This window comes from Equus asinus, chromosome 25 (genome assembly GCF_041296235.1).
Source record: "Equus asinus isolate D_3611 breed Donkey chromosome 25, EquAss-T2T_v2, whole genome shotgun sequence".
Classification (NCBI taxonomy): Eukaryota; Metazoa; Chordata; class Mammalia; order Perissodactyla; family Equidae; genus Equus; species Equus asinus.
The window spans coordinates 22,317,476-22,333,512 of NC_091814.1; positions in this window are offsets into that span (position 1 = coordinate 22,317,476).

Below are 16,037 nucleotides of genomic sequence, written 5' to 3' on the forward strand. Positions count from 1 at the left end.
TGCCTGTATGTACCAGGCTTTGTTAAATGTGGAGGGTACCCAGCGAATGAGCCATGATTCACAGCCTCCTTGAGGAGATGGGCACAGACCTATGACAGATTTGCATTCCAGATGCGGTGGAGACATAGAGGGAAGAGGCAACTGTTCCCCTGTAGACCCATCCTTTTAGCCTAGAACACAGCCAGCTCTAAGCTACTTGCTCCTCACTACATCTTTCTCCCTTCCACTACTGCCCACCCAATTTAATCCTCCTCCAACACTTACACAAAAGGTATGTTAGCTGGTCTTGCCAATCTAGGAGCGACAGAGAGGCTGTAAGATGGCTTCCCCGCCTCACCACTTTTTCCCTCTGTGTCAAATCTGAGTAATGAGTTCCTTCTATTCCCTTGGTCTGCACCCAGCCTGCCCAGGTAAGGCCATCTCCCAAAGAGAAGCACCCACACTTCCAGGCATTCAGGCTGCAACAGGGAAATGAGAAATAACACAAAGAGGGGACACACTAAAACCCTTACCGTGCTGTCATCCAAATTTCCTCCACCCTGCCCCCGCTGCCTGCTCCTCCCACCACAGCATGGCCCATTCTGTTTCTTGGTGCAAACCAGAGCATCTTCCAAAGGGGTGTATGAGTGTGAGTGATGTGTGTGTGCGCACGTGAAGGCAGTGCAGCATGAAGGGTGTGAATGGTCCACTTCCTGGACCCCTTCCTCCGCTTATGAGGATGGCAAGAGAGAAGTGGGAGGCTTGAAGCTGCACCCCAGAGTGTGTGTCGCTACTCGGATCCTGACCTGCTGGGATCGTACAACCAGTCCTCACACTTTCCGCCTCTGTTCCTGCCTCACTCCATCCTCCCCCCATCCTCTACACTACGGGAGAGGAATCCACCCTTCCCTTCCTCCCAAGGCTCCTCCGAAGGAGACAGAAATTTTTCTAAGCCCATTAAGGCCCTGTGCGCAGCCTCCATCCCCATAATTTAAGCAGGTCTCCTCTGCCTCAAGAGTTCCTTAGGGAAATAAACATATAATTATGTGCTTAAGGAAATTGGTTTTTAAATAAGTAAGAGTTGCCTTGAAATGAAAACTCTGCCCTTATCCTCCACCTACCTCAGGAGGTTAGCCTGAGGCTCCCTTCGGGCTCATTCTCACCCTCAAATTTTTTGCCTTCTCATCACCGCCTCTCCTGTATATGGCCACCAATGAGGCATAACAGCCTAGCCCTGACCCTTCCCCCATTCTACCCTCCACTGAGATGATAGGTGAGGGGAACAAGCCACTTCCATCGACAAAAGAACCTCACATTGCCCCAGACCAGGGTTTCTCAACCTTGCACTACTGGCTCTTGGGGCTGGGTGAGTCTTCATTGTGGGGGCCGCCCTGTGTGCTGAGGGTGTTTAGCAGCATCCCTGACCTCTACCCACTAGATGCCAGCAGCATGCCACCCCCCAAAAAATGTGACAATCAAAAATGTCTCCAGACATTGCCAAATGTCCCTTGGAAGGACAAAATCGGCCCCAGCTGAGAACCACTGCATCAGACCAGCAAGCACCAGATGCAATCATAGGCTTTCATTTCCTGTGGGAGTAGAGGTGGCAACATACCCGGGAATTTCTCCTGTGAATGCACACATCTCGATGCGGGAGAAAGGGCCAACTCAAAAGTTACTGTTTTGAGCAGCGTCTGGCACCCACCCGCAGTCCTCCCCTTTTCCCAGGCTGGGTTTCCAAGATGGTGATAGACACCATTAACTTTCTCCATTCAGGAGGGTTTATTCTCAGTGAGTTGCTGGTGGGCATAAGTGCAGGAACTTCGACTTCTCACCCCCATGTTTTTAAAGTTCCATTTATGTTTATTCTCTGGCATGTGATCCTAATTCTCTGCTAATGGAGGCTTTTCTATGTGGGAAACATCAGGACGAGAGGAACACCAGCCACACTCTTTGAGATTGTTCCTCCCTGGCCTGTTTCTCCTACCTCCACTTCACCCACAGCATGCCCCGACTGGGGTCCTTTTGCCCTTTGGGCTCTAGGTTCCATGACTGCCTGCCAGGCCATGTGTTTCCTGCTTCAGAGAGGACTAGAGTAGGGAACAGCGTGTATCTGTGACTGCCCCACACCTCCCTTGGAGCTGTGTTCATCATCGCCCTTAGAGCCATTCATAACATGTCGGGACCGTCCCACAGAGCAGCTCATCACTGATCGTCCCCCCGCTAAGGAGGTCAGCTCCTCAGGCACACCCTCTCCACCTGCCCCCCATCATCCCCCAGCTCAAGTCTTCCCAGGGCGGAGATGAACATGTCGCCTGGAGCGGGGATTTGATCCAGACCGTAAACCATTTCCCAGAATGAACAGCACTGGTTTGCCAACCCTCAAATCAAATCTTCGGCTGTCTGTATCTTGCCATTCTTTCTAAGAAGGAAAATAATGTGGTCTCACAGGATAGTTTTGTCACAAAACAACATCAGTTACCTCTAAGGCATGTCACACTTTGTAGTGACTGCACTTTACTTATACAATTATAATTGTCATATTTATGAAGCACCTACCATATAGCAAGTATTTTACATACATTGCATTATATCATTTTATCCTTACAACCACTCTGCGAATTGGGTATTTTTCCCTTTTTATAGTTGAGGGAACTGAGGTTTAGAGATGAGTAACTTGCCCAATGCCTCACAATTGCTTCGAAGGAGCTGGGATCAAACCCAAGAGGTAACTCCAGACCCAGGCTCCTTTGACCAGACATCCCGCCTACCAAGGCTTCCCCCTGGTTCCAGCTACACAGTGGGGTCTGCCTTCATGATCAGACCTTGGCCTCGAGGGTCATCTTATCAGCACAGCCTCCAACATCTGCTCTTCATCCTCTTAGGAGGCCAGAGAACAACCTACACCCGACGCTGGAGCCCACAGCGCCTGAGTTGCTGGCTGCTCTGTAAAATGCAGCCTGAGCATTTAAGGCCAAAAGAGTGAAGCTCATTCATCAGGGCACTTCCATCACATCACTGTTATCTAATTCAGAGTAGGCGATGTCCTCACCCAGAATGACAGTCCTGAGGCACATGTGACTAGCATGAGCTCTTGAAAATGTCTTTGTATGTCTGATGATTTATTAAAAACCCTAATATTCTCTCTGGTTTTATTGCTGTTATTTGAGCCCTTAATGCATACCAGGCACTATGCCAAGTTCTTTATAGCCATTATCTCATTTAGTCTTCAAAATGACCCTAGGAACAAGGTCTTATTCTAATGACCGGTGTGCAGATCAGTAAGTTGAGGCCCAGAGAGTTTAAGTAACACACCCAAAGTAACCTAGCTAGACCAGGATTCAAATCTGGGTTTGTCTAACTATAAACTGCCTTCCCTCTTGGGAGCAGAGAAAAGAGGCCTTGTAGTAATTAGAAAATATATAACAGCATCTCGTATGTTCCCCGGAATCGAGGCACTTGGATGCACAGGGCCATCAGGGGCACCCTGTAGTCACACGGCTCCCCCATGCTGCTGCTCTAGGCTGTGGCAGCACTGCTCTGCCTCCGGAGTGCCAAGCTGCCAGCACAGTCATCACCCCTAACAAGCTTCTGCTTCAGCCTCCCGCACCGTCAAAAAATATAGTCCCCCGTTGATATAGAAATGAGTTACATAAGCACTTCTTCCATTACTTTTAAAATTTTCTCCAGCCATTATGAATTCAAGGCATGCTCTCAGAAGGCAGCGTGCTTGTCCAAGCAAGCAGAAATTCAAGAAACACTTTGGTGCACGTCCATGCCTGAAGTTGATGACTTATTTGCAACCTTGATAACTGAATCCTTTGTGCCAATAAATTGCTTAAATTGCTTCAACCACTCTCTCCTCCTATTTTTCCCTTGACTTATTCTGTCGCCATGGATATGTGATCATGAAACAAATTGGTGATGTCACCTCTGAATTTTCAATATGTAGGATTCAGTATGGCAAACAGTTCTGGGATTTTTTCCCCCTAGCTTTTGTAATAAACGCACCACTGTTTCTTCTTTACCAATATATATTGAGCATCAACTCTGTTCCAAACCCAAGGTGGGCCATGAAGTAATCGGTGTAGATGTCCCTGCAGGTGACAGTGCTCACTTCCTTCAGTAGGCTTTATGTGCCCTTGAGCTCCCCCAACCCCACCCCCAAGCAAATTCACTGGCTTGGATGTTTTCTGTAGGTACATTTTGTGACACCTAGTCAGGGCTGGGTGCAGCCTAGGGCCATGGAATAGAATTAAATAAAGTAACTATGCTTGGATCAAGCCCGCAGACAGAGCTATGCCATTCTTGACCCCGAGCTGTAAGGTCCTGAGGAATCCAGTCCATTCCTCTATCTCCTCCCTCACCGCACACTCTCGCCTCCTCCATAGCCCTTGTCCTCTCTGCTACCTGTGCTGGGGCCCCCAAAACCACCCTCAGGTTTGATGATTTGCTAGAAGGATTCACAGAAAAGCTGTTATCCTCTCAGTTATGGTTTATTGTAGTGAAAGGACACAAATTATAATCAGCAAAGGAGAAAGTCACATAGGGCGGAGTCTAGGAGAAGCCAGGCACGAGCTTCCAGTGATACTCTCCCAGTGGGGTCACATGGGGTGACATGGACAGTGCTTAATTCTCCCAGCAGCAATGTGTGACAACATATAAGAACTATTGCCAACCAGGTAAGTTCACCCAGGTCTTGGTGCCCAGGGTTATTATTGGGGGCCAGTCACATAGGCATGTAGCACCCAAATGACTGACCTTAGTACCTCAGTCTGCAGCTCCACTGAGGTCAGGCTGATACAGCATGGCCCAAAGCAGCCTACGCATATAAAAACAGGCGTTTACCACAATCATGTTGTTAGCGTAGACTTCCTGGCCTGGCCAGGATATGCAAAGACACTTTATCAAGCAGGATATTGCAAGAGCCTGGCACATGGGTGCTCGATAAACACGTGGCAACTAACTGACATGTTGTCACCTACCTGGGTATCTACACATAGATGCAGAAATGGGAAGGAAAGAATAAATCTAGATGATGTATAATCTAGTGTGGGATACATGACATGTGTACACCCCTAAGTGTACATGTAAAGATGGATACACACAATTGGAAAAGATGCAATGCAAAATACTTAAGCAATGCTAGAGTGATTAAAGAGATAGAGTGTGTCTGGTAAGATTCCAAAAAGTTGAACTTTCAATGAGATGTGGAGGGTGTGGTCAGATAGCCTAAAGGCATACAGGAATGTTGGATATTACTAAAAATACTACTGTTGTGTGTCCGGCAGAGTCCACATAGGGAGGTTTAGAGAGAGAGTTGGGCAAGACGAATGGGTGGCTGCGAGGGGGAGGGAAAGATGTAGGGAGTCGATTGGCATGCATGATGTACAAACCTCATCCAGTGGGTAGCAGAGAACACATGGTTAGATGAAGGTGCTGAAAGGGCAGCAGAAACTCATGCCAAGGGGTCAGGATGGTTTCTGATCAACAGTGTGGAGTCACCACAGGCTTCTGAGCAGAGGACGTGTCACTAGGTTCCATTTTTCTTAAGCTACACTCTAACAGAATGGCCCCATTACTTAGCAGCAGTATGGTGCTTTATGATTTAACAGTGCCAGAGAGAGACGAGGTCTCACCGCTGCTGATTTTAAGACTTTTCCGAAGATAAGAGTTAAGTAAGAACCTGCTCTCCCTGCTTGCTGGAAGTTAATGACTTGAATGCTTTGCAAAAAGAAAGTAAAGGGTTGTTAAGTCAGAGTGCTCACCCTCTGGGCATGCAGGTTATGATTTTTTAAAGCTTTTCAAATGGGAAAAGATCTCAAGTGTCATCCCAACATGCTAGAAATGTGTGTCTTTCAGACGGCAGCTGGCCCTGGCTCCTGCACATCCACTGCTCTGGCTGATTCACTGGCGTCACATGTTACATCCGGGGCTGCTGCCATATCCCAGTTGACTCGATTCCAAGGCCCACAGGGGTGGTGACCCCTGGCGCTGTGTTCAGCCCAGCACCCTGGTATTCCTCCATATTGTCCCAAAGCCAAAGGGTGACCTGTGAGTTCACCCTTTCTACCTCAGTTGCACCCCAACTCCCCAACCCTCTCTCCCACAATCTGTCCCCTTCCATCTCAAAATAGTGGTCAATTTGTCAAGTACAGAGGCGCCAAACAGACCAGATGGTATGTTCTCCTATAAGTGGAGGGCATGCTGTGTGCCAAGGAGGGGCAGTGCTGGGGACTTCAGAGACAGCTTCCACCACAGGAACATGTAGGGTCCTCAGAGGAGTCGAGGCAGCTGCAAACGCCAGAGCACCCTAAGCCCAAGACCTCTCCTGGCTGGCACTCTCCAGCTGGACACCTCAAGATTAACAGACCAGCAAGGGCACCCCGGGAGTCCCCTCCTCTCCCTCACAGGAGCCTTCAGAGCTCAGGGTGGGACTGGGCAGGAAGGGTGACGCTGGGTCTCCACACTTTGCTCTTCAGTCCTGAGGTCCTGGGTCTGGCCTGACACATGCTCAAAACTCTCCGGGGAGAGAAGGAGGCTGGGAATGTGTGGAGAGCTGCAGCCCCACGCAGGAGTCAGGCTGCACCCTTGAGAGCTTGAGAGCCACCCTCAACCCATCCCACCCCACTTCTGCTCATTTGAAAACCCAGAAGCCACAAAGCAAGTTAATGGCTGGGGGCGGCAGGGAGAGGGGGGTGTCAGAAAGGAATTCAGGAAACGCAAATTAAAACAACAATAAGAATAAGATAAGACTTTATATACATCAAGTTGGACGCATACATACCAAATCTCAAATACTAAAGGTGGCAGGGCCAAAGGAAAACGGGGGCGGGGAGCGGGATATGTAAATCAGTACGGCAGCCCTGGAGAGTAACGGGGTGAGCTCTCCCAGAAAATCCAGCCACCTCACGTCTATCTGCATATTCTGGACAAATTCTGCCTGTGAGCAACCTACAAACAGGTATGAGGCTGTTCACTTCTTCACTAACCCAATACAAACTTAGAAAGCACCTACTATGTACCAGGGATACTTCTAGAGGCTCAAAATTGAGCATGAACAAAACACAAAAATCTCTATCCTCATGGAATGTATACACAGCACTGTCTAAATAGCCAAATACTGAAAACAATCTAAAAATATATGATCAGGAGAATGGATAAACACTGAACTAGATACACAGGCATCAACAGATATATCTCGGCAACAGTGTTGGTGTGTAGGAAAGAAACTTGCAAAATATTAGGTACAGAATACCATTTGTGTGAATAAAAACAAACTACTATAAATTGTTTATGGATTCCTACATATGTTATAAAAATAAATGGTTTGGATACCCACCAAACTCAGGGTCTTATCTGCCTCCTGGGAGGGAAGTTGGTGAAAGAACAGGAAGAACTTTAAGCCTAACTGGAATGTTTTATTTCTTAAAAAGAAAACATCTGAAGCAAATATAAATGTTAAAATGTTAGCATTGTATATTCTGGGTGTTAAGCATGTAGATGTTTGTTCTAGCGACCTGGGTCCTTTTTAGTTTTAGTTTAAGATGGGGAAGTTTTTGTTTTGTATTGCTTTCAAATTTTAGAAGAGTTGGGTGAGGAGAGGATGAAGGTCACATCTGCCAGCGGCCCAGGGGCTGGAACCTGCGCTAAACGTGTCTCTGGGATCCCATCCTCAGCAATGACTGCCCGCACCGCGAACTAGGAGAGAGAAGAGCCAGCTCCACCGCAGGTCGGGCACCGCAGCTGGCCTGGATGACAGCGAGCTGCATGGCGCCCCCTGGGGGCCCAACCGAGCTCGGCGGCTCACTGGGTGAGACTACAGGCTCCAGAAATGTCCACGGAAGTTGGTTCAACCGCTTTGAAGAGCAATGTGGAGCCATCTAGTCAAGCCAAAGAGATATATAAGCTATTGTTCAGAAATTCTGTTTTTAAGGTTTTACCTTGGAGAATCTCTCAAATATGTGCCCAAGGAGATGTGTACAAATGTTCTTTGCAGCAGTGTTTATAATGGCCAAAAATTGAAGATGGGACCATTATCCACCATTAGGAGAATAAAGGTCGACATGTGGATCCAATGAAATACTATGCCACAGTGGAAATGACAGCTAGAGCCACCTGTGTCGGTATGGATCCACCTCACGAACCTTGCTGAGGAAAAGGGTGAGTTGCAGAATCCTCCCACAATAAACTATTTACATAAAATTTAAACATGCCAAACAATACTCTATGTTGTTGATGGATACACAACAACAGTATGTAATGAAAGTAGAAAAACAGACATGGGATGATAAATACCAAATTCAGAGGTTACTTCTGGAAAGAGAGGGAGGAGAAAAGAATTAGGGAAGAAGGGGCTTCAGCTGATTCTGTGCTATTTTATTTCTTTAAGAAAAACAAGAATCCGAAGCAAAGATGACAACATTTTAGAATTAAATAGAGCTGGGTGGTGGGTGCCCAGATGTTTCTTATGTTATCTGTTATACTTTTCTGGATTTTAATATTCTTTTATACATATAATGATATATATACACACACCGGCCATGGAGGGAGACGTGGTGGATGGAGCAGAGCCCTGGAGGCAAAGGGAAAAGCAAATGAAGACCCCGAGGAGGGAGGAGCTGTGGTCTTAGCAGAACTGAAGGATCATCCATGGCACCATGACAGAAGGGAGCAGCCTCAAATAAGGCCAGAGAGGGAGATGGCCGGACCTGCTGGGCGTTATAAAAAGGGGTATGTTTTAATCTCAGGGCCATGGAGAGACATTGGAAATTTTAAGCAGAGGAATATTTACATTGGATCTGCTTCTATTTTGAGTAGGTCACTTCTTTCTTGTGTGTGTGAAATGCGTGGGATGCAAAAGCAGATGCCAGGAAAAGAATTAAGAGACTTTAACAATAATGTAGGCAGAAGACGTTGAGGAGCTCCATTATAATGGGACAGCAAAGGTGGGGAAAATAAGGTGGATTTGAGATATATTTTAAAGAAGAACCAGTAGAACTGGGTAATAGATTAGCTGTGAGGGATGAAGTTCGAAGTTTCTACGTAACTGGTGGTGCTGACTGAGATGAGAAAACTGATGGGGAGGAGGGCAGGGACAGTGAAAAGGGTATTTGTTTGGTCATTCATTCCCAGCAAGGAGAGAGATGAAGGGTTTTATTTTGGATCTGTTAAGTTTGAGATGCTTGTGAACTACCCAAGTGGAGGAGGAGAGCCGACAGTTGTATATTCAGGTCTGAAGTCCACCAGAGAGGTTAGGTCAGGTCAGGAGATATAAATTTGGGGTCACTGCACATTATTTAAAGCCATGAGACTAGGGAGACAGTGTGAACACTGAAGAGAAGAGCTAGGAAGTGAAAGGAAGGGAAGGGAAGAGAGGGGAAGGGAGGGGAGGGGAGGAGAGATGGGGAGGGGAGAGGTAGGGAGGGGAGATAGCCCAGGACTAAACACTGAGGACCCCTACCTTCAGTGTCAAGAAGAGCAGGATCTAGAAACAGACTAAGAAGGAGTGGCCAGAGGGGTAGGAGGGAAAACACGAGAGGGGGGATGCTATGGATGCCAAGAAAGAAAAGTGATTCAAGAGGGAAGCAGCGTTTAACTGTTGAAAATGCTGCTGAGTAGCCGAATAATCGGAGGCAGAAGAATGATCTGTTAGAGCTGGCAACACAGGAGTCATTGTGACTTTGACAAAAGCAGTTTAGTGATGTGATGGGGGCTGAGTGGGTAGGGGTTGCAGAAGAGGAGACGGTGAATGTGGGCAACTCTTTTGAGAAGCTTGGCAATAAATGGAGGAGAAACATGCGGTGAAAGCTGAGCAAGATGAGTAAGGCAGAGGGAGAGGTTTGTTTTGTTTTGGATAATATTTGTGCGCATCCATATGCAGATTGAAGGAATCCAGTGGAGACAGAAATCCGTGGGGGAGGAGTGCAGGGAACGAGTGCAGGGAGGAGTCCTTTGAGAAGAGGAACAAGAAGGAAATCCAAGCCACACAATGAATGTGGCTGAGCCAGGATTCCAACTCAGGACTGTCTGATTCCAAATGCCTTGCTCTTTCCCAAATATGTCATTGCCTCTTTTTAGTTTTTACTTGCTCATGGGTGTCTAATTTCCAGGATCCAGGGGTCTAAATCCTTTACCACCACCTCCTCTAAATACACAAGTTTTACAGTCTTCCCGTTTCCATCTGGATTCCGTGTCTACCCAGGGAACTGGAGTAGAAAATAAGCAAAGTGAAGAAAATTAACTCTGACCTATTTATGCATTCTGTGTAAATGCATGAAATAGATTATGTTTGACAATGGTAAACAGAGAGCCAAAAAAATCCAATTTATTGCTTTAATTATATATGCTTTTCTTCCTCAATCTCCAGGGAAGAATGTGCCTCCATCCTTTTCCAGCCCCTCTATGGTGCCATTTCCTAATTTCTCAGACTGCTTTTGGTGACCACAGGCTTCTAGTCAAGGCTGTTCTAGCTGAAGCACAACTGAGAAATTTTTATCGTGCTCCCTAGGATGATGCATGCAAGGAAGAATGGAGTGGATTTGTATAAAATTAAAAGTAAGGAAATAGAGATGGGGGTGGAGTTGTGATTCAAAGGAACAGCATAGATTAAATGGCAGGCCCTCCAAAGAAATGGACCATCTCCCACTCATGAAGGAAGGAATAACAGTCCTGAATTATTTGGATCCTAGGCTAACTCAGAGTCATCCAAACACCTTTAGGTAGGGAAATGTCACCCTAAAATCCACTAATTTGAGGATGAGAAGACCTGAAAGAGGGCAGATGAGATTATAATTCAGCAGCCATGCCACGGACTGATCCTGTGCATAAGCAGGAGCAGAAAGAAGGGGGGCCCCATTCTATCTCAATCTCCGTCTCACACATATTTGTTGAGCACACACCCTGTGCCAGGTACAGCAAAGAACAAGATAAACATGGCCCGTGCCCTCAGGAAGCTTGTAGGCCTATGCAGGAATGCACACAAGAGGCGATCAATGCCAGATGGATGTGGTAAGTGCTGAGACAGATGGATGTGCACCTGACCCAGGCTGGGGGGAAACAGAGGTCAGGAAAGAGTTTCTGTAGGAACGGGTATGTAAGTTGAAATCTGAGACATGAGTAGGATTCAGCCAGGCTGGCAGTGGGGACAGGCAGTGGGGAAATTATAAACAACAGAAATATAAAGTATGCATGCACACACATGGACATACACAATACCTATTTCCAAAAGCATCATATTAATGGAAACATTTTTGCTGGGCTAATTTGTGCTTTGGGGCAAATCAGAGTCTTGCCACCCAGGTTTCTGACTTGCACAGCAGGGTGATGCGTGGTGCTGCCGACTAGCACAGGAAACCCCAGAAGAGGACGAGGCTGGGAGGCAGAGGCTGGGTTTGGTCTTGACAGGTTGATTTTAAGGAGCCTCTGAGACCCCCACGCGGAGCTCTCAGGTAAGCAGTTTCATATCTGAAATAGAGGTTCCAGCCTGCACTAGAAGACAAATTTGGGATTCATTGCATTAAAAGTAATTATTTGGAGGCTGACCTCGTGGCTGAGTGGTCAAGTTCACACGCTCTGCTTTAGTGGCCCAGGGTTTCAGCGGTTCGAATCCTGGGCACGGATATGGCACCACTTGTCAAGCCATACTGAGGCAGTGTCCCACATGCCACAACTAGAAGGACCCACAACTAAAAATATACAACTATGTACCAGGGGGCTTTGAGGAGAAAAAGGAAAAATAAAATCTTTTAAAAAAAGGAAAAAAAGTAATTATTTAACCATGGGCACAGGTAAGAATATTTAGCAAGAGAATATGGAGTGAAAAGAGAAAGGGGCCTGGGATGGAGCTCTGAAGAACTTCTTCAAGTCACTGGAGGAGGGAATCTGAGCTGGCAGAGAGAGTGGGAAAAGAGAGTGGCGGGAGAGCAGGGAGGAAAACCAGGAGAGGTGTCCTGGTGTTTGAAGAAGGGAGTAATCCACAGTAACAATGTGGTCTGCAGTCCAGCAGACTGAGGACAAAAACCTGTCCCTCCGATACGCTGGAGACATGATGGAGGCCGAAGCCAAACTGGAGTGGATGGAGGGATGAGTGAGAGGGGAGCAGATGGAGACAGGGAGAATTCACACGGTGCTTCCACAGTCTTTCGCTTTGTGGCATATAGAGAAAATTATATTTAAATGGAACTGGGTAATTGAGCAAGGCTGCTCCCAGCTGGAAGTGTGGCCCCACGCAGCTGCCCTGAGGGCTGAGAAAGTCAATATCCTATAACACCTGTAACCATTTGAGCCACACCAGTGTATCTCAGAACAGCAGCTAGGAAGGGCCGCCATCAACCACTCTTTCAAGTAGACTGTGAATGGCGGCTCGCGGTGAGTGTGGAGTCAGGAGAGGGTTTAGGGTGTGATTTGCTTTGGTTTGAAGATAAAAGAGACGAGCGTCTATCAGAAGCATCTATGGGAAAGATCCAGCTGAGGTGGCGTGACTGAATACATGGGAGAGAATGAGTAGGATAGCATTGGTATGAAAGCCTCCTAAGATCTAAGGGTAGAGTCCAACTGCAGGTGGAGGGGTGAACGTACAGATATTGCATGAGCGGAAGTATAATCCTCCCCACAGTCCTAGAAGTCGGATGTCATTATTACCATGTTACAAGTTTAAAATCTGAGGCTAGAGAGATTAAGCCACTGCCCCAGGTCCTCCACCTAGTAAACAGCAGAACAGATTAGAATCCAGATCTTTCTGACTCCAGAACTCCTAACAATTATACTTTGGTATATCTTGAACCTGAAACAAGGCTAGGCCTGGTGACACAAACATGATTTAGACTCAGCCCTTACCTTTGAGGAAATCACAGACTGGACATAGAAAAGGACAATGAAACAAATATAATACAGTGTGATAAAATTTAAAAATGCAGTCATGAAAAAATGCTTTACGAAGCTCAGACTATACTGACTATATGCCTGTCTATTTTTGAGCTCCTGGAGGCAGGGATGGACTGGGCATAGAGCAAGAGCTCAAAAAAATAAATGCTTGATGAATGGGTCAGTGGATAGAGGATGACAGTTCAGCACTCATAAGGGTTCCCTCCTTAGGGCAGTTGTCCATGTAGCCACAAGGGGTCGCTACAGACCTGACACAAACTTTTTCCATTGGCCTTTCCAAGATCTCCAGTTGTTCTCTAGAAGGAAAGGAGAGGGAAGGAAGGTGGTGACCAGATGCCTCACAGGGTTTCCTGCCCCCTGCAGGGCAGGCCTAGAGCTTCATTCCCAGTCTGGCTCCATCTTCACTGACTCCTGGTCTTTTCAGCTTCTGTCCTAAGTTCCAGGCTTTTAATATGTTTCCCCAATTTGCTCTCCCTTTGGGACCTAACTTAGGGAAATGGTCTCAGGTCTTTCCTTGGACCTCCAGTTCCAGCTAGGGATGTGGCTCCAATCCCACCAGCTTTATGGCCAAGTATTTTGTACAATTTCTTCACCTCTCTGGGCCTTACCAGTAAAAGCTAAGGTTGAGAGGAAGACTCTGGTGGCTCAAGCCTTCCTGACTCTCCTCCTTATAGCAATAGCTAACCTTCATCAGCACTTCCTATTGCCAGGCATTGTTACAAGCCTGTAATATCCAATAAGGCAGCCACTAGCCACATGGAGCTATTGAAATTTAAGTTAATTAAAATTAAAAACAATTAAAACTTCACTTCCTCAGTCTCTCTAGCCAATTTCAGGTGCTCAATAGCTCCATGTGGCTAGTAGCTACTGGCATGAACAGCCCAGAGAACATTTCCATCACAGTTGAAAGTTCTATTAGCACTAAGTGAGTCTCACATTTTTACCAAATTTAACCTTCATAATAGCCCTATGATGCAGGTGTAATTATTTATCTGCTGTAGAGATAAGAACCCTGAGGTGCAGAGGGGCTAGAAACTTAGCCAAGCTCTCAGCAGATTAGTATCCAGAGCGAGGATTTAAGCTCCAGTGGGTGGTTCCAGAGCCCACCATGCTGTCTCTATGCCAACAGCTGCACCCTAACCCCAGCTACCCTGCTCCCCATCTCACCTCCTAGGAGTGGGACTGACTCTTCCCATTCCTCAACAGTCATGGTCCCTCACAGCTTCTCCCTGCCAGCTGACCCTGAGTCATGAGGGTATTTGGGCTTCAAGCTCCTCCTGGATAAGAATCCTCCCTCTCCTATCCTCCCCACCTCCATTTAGCCCCTCACTTCCCTTAGAGTATTAGTATTATGGGTTTTGATTCTTCCCCTAACCCATTCCAGTCTCGGTTCAAGGTCAGCCTGGGTCCTAGAACATTCCTAACCTGGACAGTAGCCCCACTTCCTTAGGCTCAGCTTCACCCTCAAGGGAATGGTGTGCAGCCAGTTCAGCTCAGAGAGCCCATTTTACTTACACCTCTGAAGGTGCAGCAGCTTCTCACTCTGCAGAAGTAGAGTGAGAAGTCAGACAGGGGTCACACACTCAAGCTGCTGGAACCCAGTAAAAGTGGAAGCAGCCAGGGGCAGAAGCTTCAACTGTTCTGCATGCAGGGCACCACGAATGCTTGCAAGCTAGACCATTTGTGGTTGCACCTGCCTCCTACCTTAGCTGCAGCCCTGCAGGGCTGCCATCTGGTCCTCTAGACCCATAGCTGAACAATGTTGGAGACCACTCAAGTGGGGAGCTCTGTTGGACAGAGAAGGATAAAAGAAAACATATAAATGTTCGCATCTTGAGGTGAGTGGACAAGATATCCAATTCCTGCTTTACTTCCTTACCGCTTTTACCTCATTCCCAATCAACTGAGTCACAAAAGACATGCCTGGCCATGTCAGATTGGTTTCCCACTTCCACTGAATCGATCATCTTGGCCAAGAAAACAGAAAATTCACCCGCTCCATTCCCACCTTTAGAAATCAGCACATCAAATTCTTTCCAGACTATGAAATTTCTCATGTAAAGCCTTCCAGGAAAAACTTTACTGTCAGTAAGTGCTTCCTAGTATTTCACCCGACTCTCTGTGCTTCACCTTAATCTCACATGTTCTTTCCTCAAAGGAGATGGGGTGGTGATGGTAGGTGCTCCTTCTCTGTTGAGGGACTATTGAGTTTTTATCTGTAACAAATGATACTACTATGAGCATTCTTGCACATGGCTTCTGGTGCCCATATGCATGTGTTTCTGTTCAGCCTGTGAGTAGGAGTGAAAATGCTGAGTCATCGGGTATCCACATGTTTAGTTTTAGTAGATTCTGCCACATAGTTTTCCTGCCACAAAGTGGTTGTAGCAATTTATACTCCCACTGGAGGTGTGCAAGAGTTCTAGTTGCTTCATATCTCGACCAGAACTTGGTTGTTTATATGATTTTGGCCATTCTTATAGGGTACGTAGTAGTATCTCGTTGTAGTTTAAATTTGCATTTCTACAGTGATTTATGAAGTCAAGCTCCTTTTTCTATGTTTGTTTGGCACTTGGATATCTGCCTTTGTAAATTACCTATCCAATTATTTTGCCCATTTTTCTAATGGGTTGTCTGTCTTTTTCTTACTGACTTATAGATATTCTTATAATCTGGATATGAGTTCTTTGTCAGCCGTATGTATTAAAAATATCTTATCCCTGTGGTGCCTATTCACTCTCTTAATGGTGTCTTTTAATGAACAATTGTTCTCAAAATAATAACCTCATGGTCTTAGAGCCTCAAATTCAGAACCTCTAGCCCCTTTCTAGTCCAACCTCACTGATCTCTGATTCCCTCCTGAACTGATGGTCTTGTGGACCATTTTCAGGATTCACTTCTCCATCTCATTGTGTTGTCCAGACACATTTCTCCTTGGAGGCGGTGGGGCACCTCCGAGAACTGGTGGTCACTCAGGGTCGGGGATGGATGATCTTCGTGTTTCCCGCACTGTGCTGGAAACCTTCCAAGCTAACTGAGGCTGAGACCAAGCAAATTCTGGCAGTTTCTGGATCTTTGCATAGCTATGCCCCATCCTGGTTCCCTAGAATGAGCGTTTTGAAGCCACAGAGAGAATGTTCAAAAGTGCTTGCTAGTGGTTTACTTACTGATAC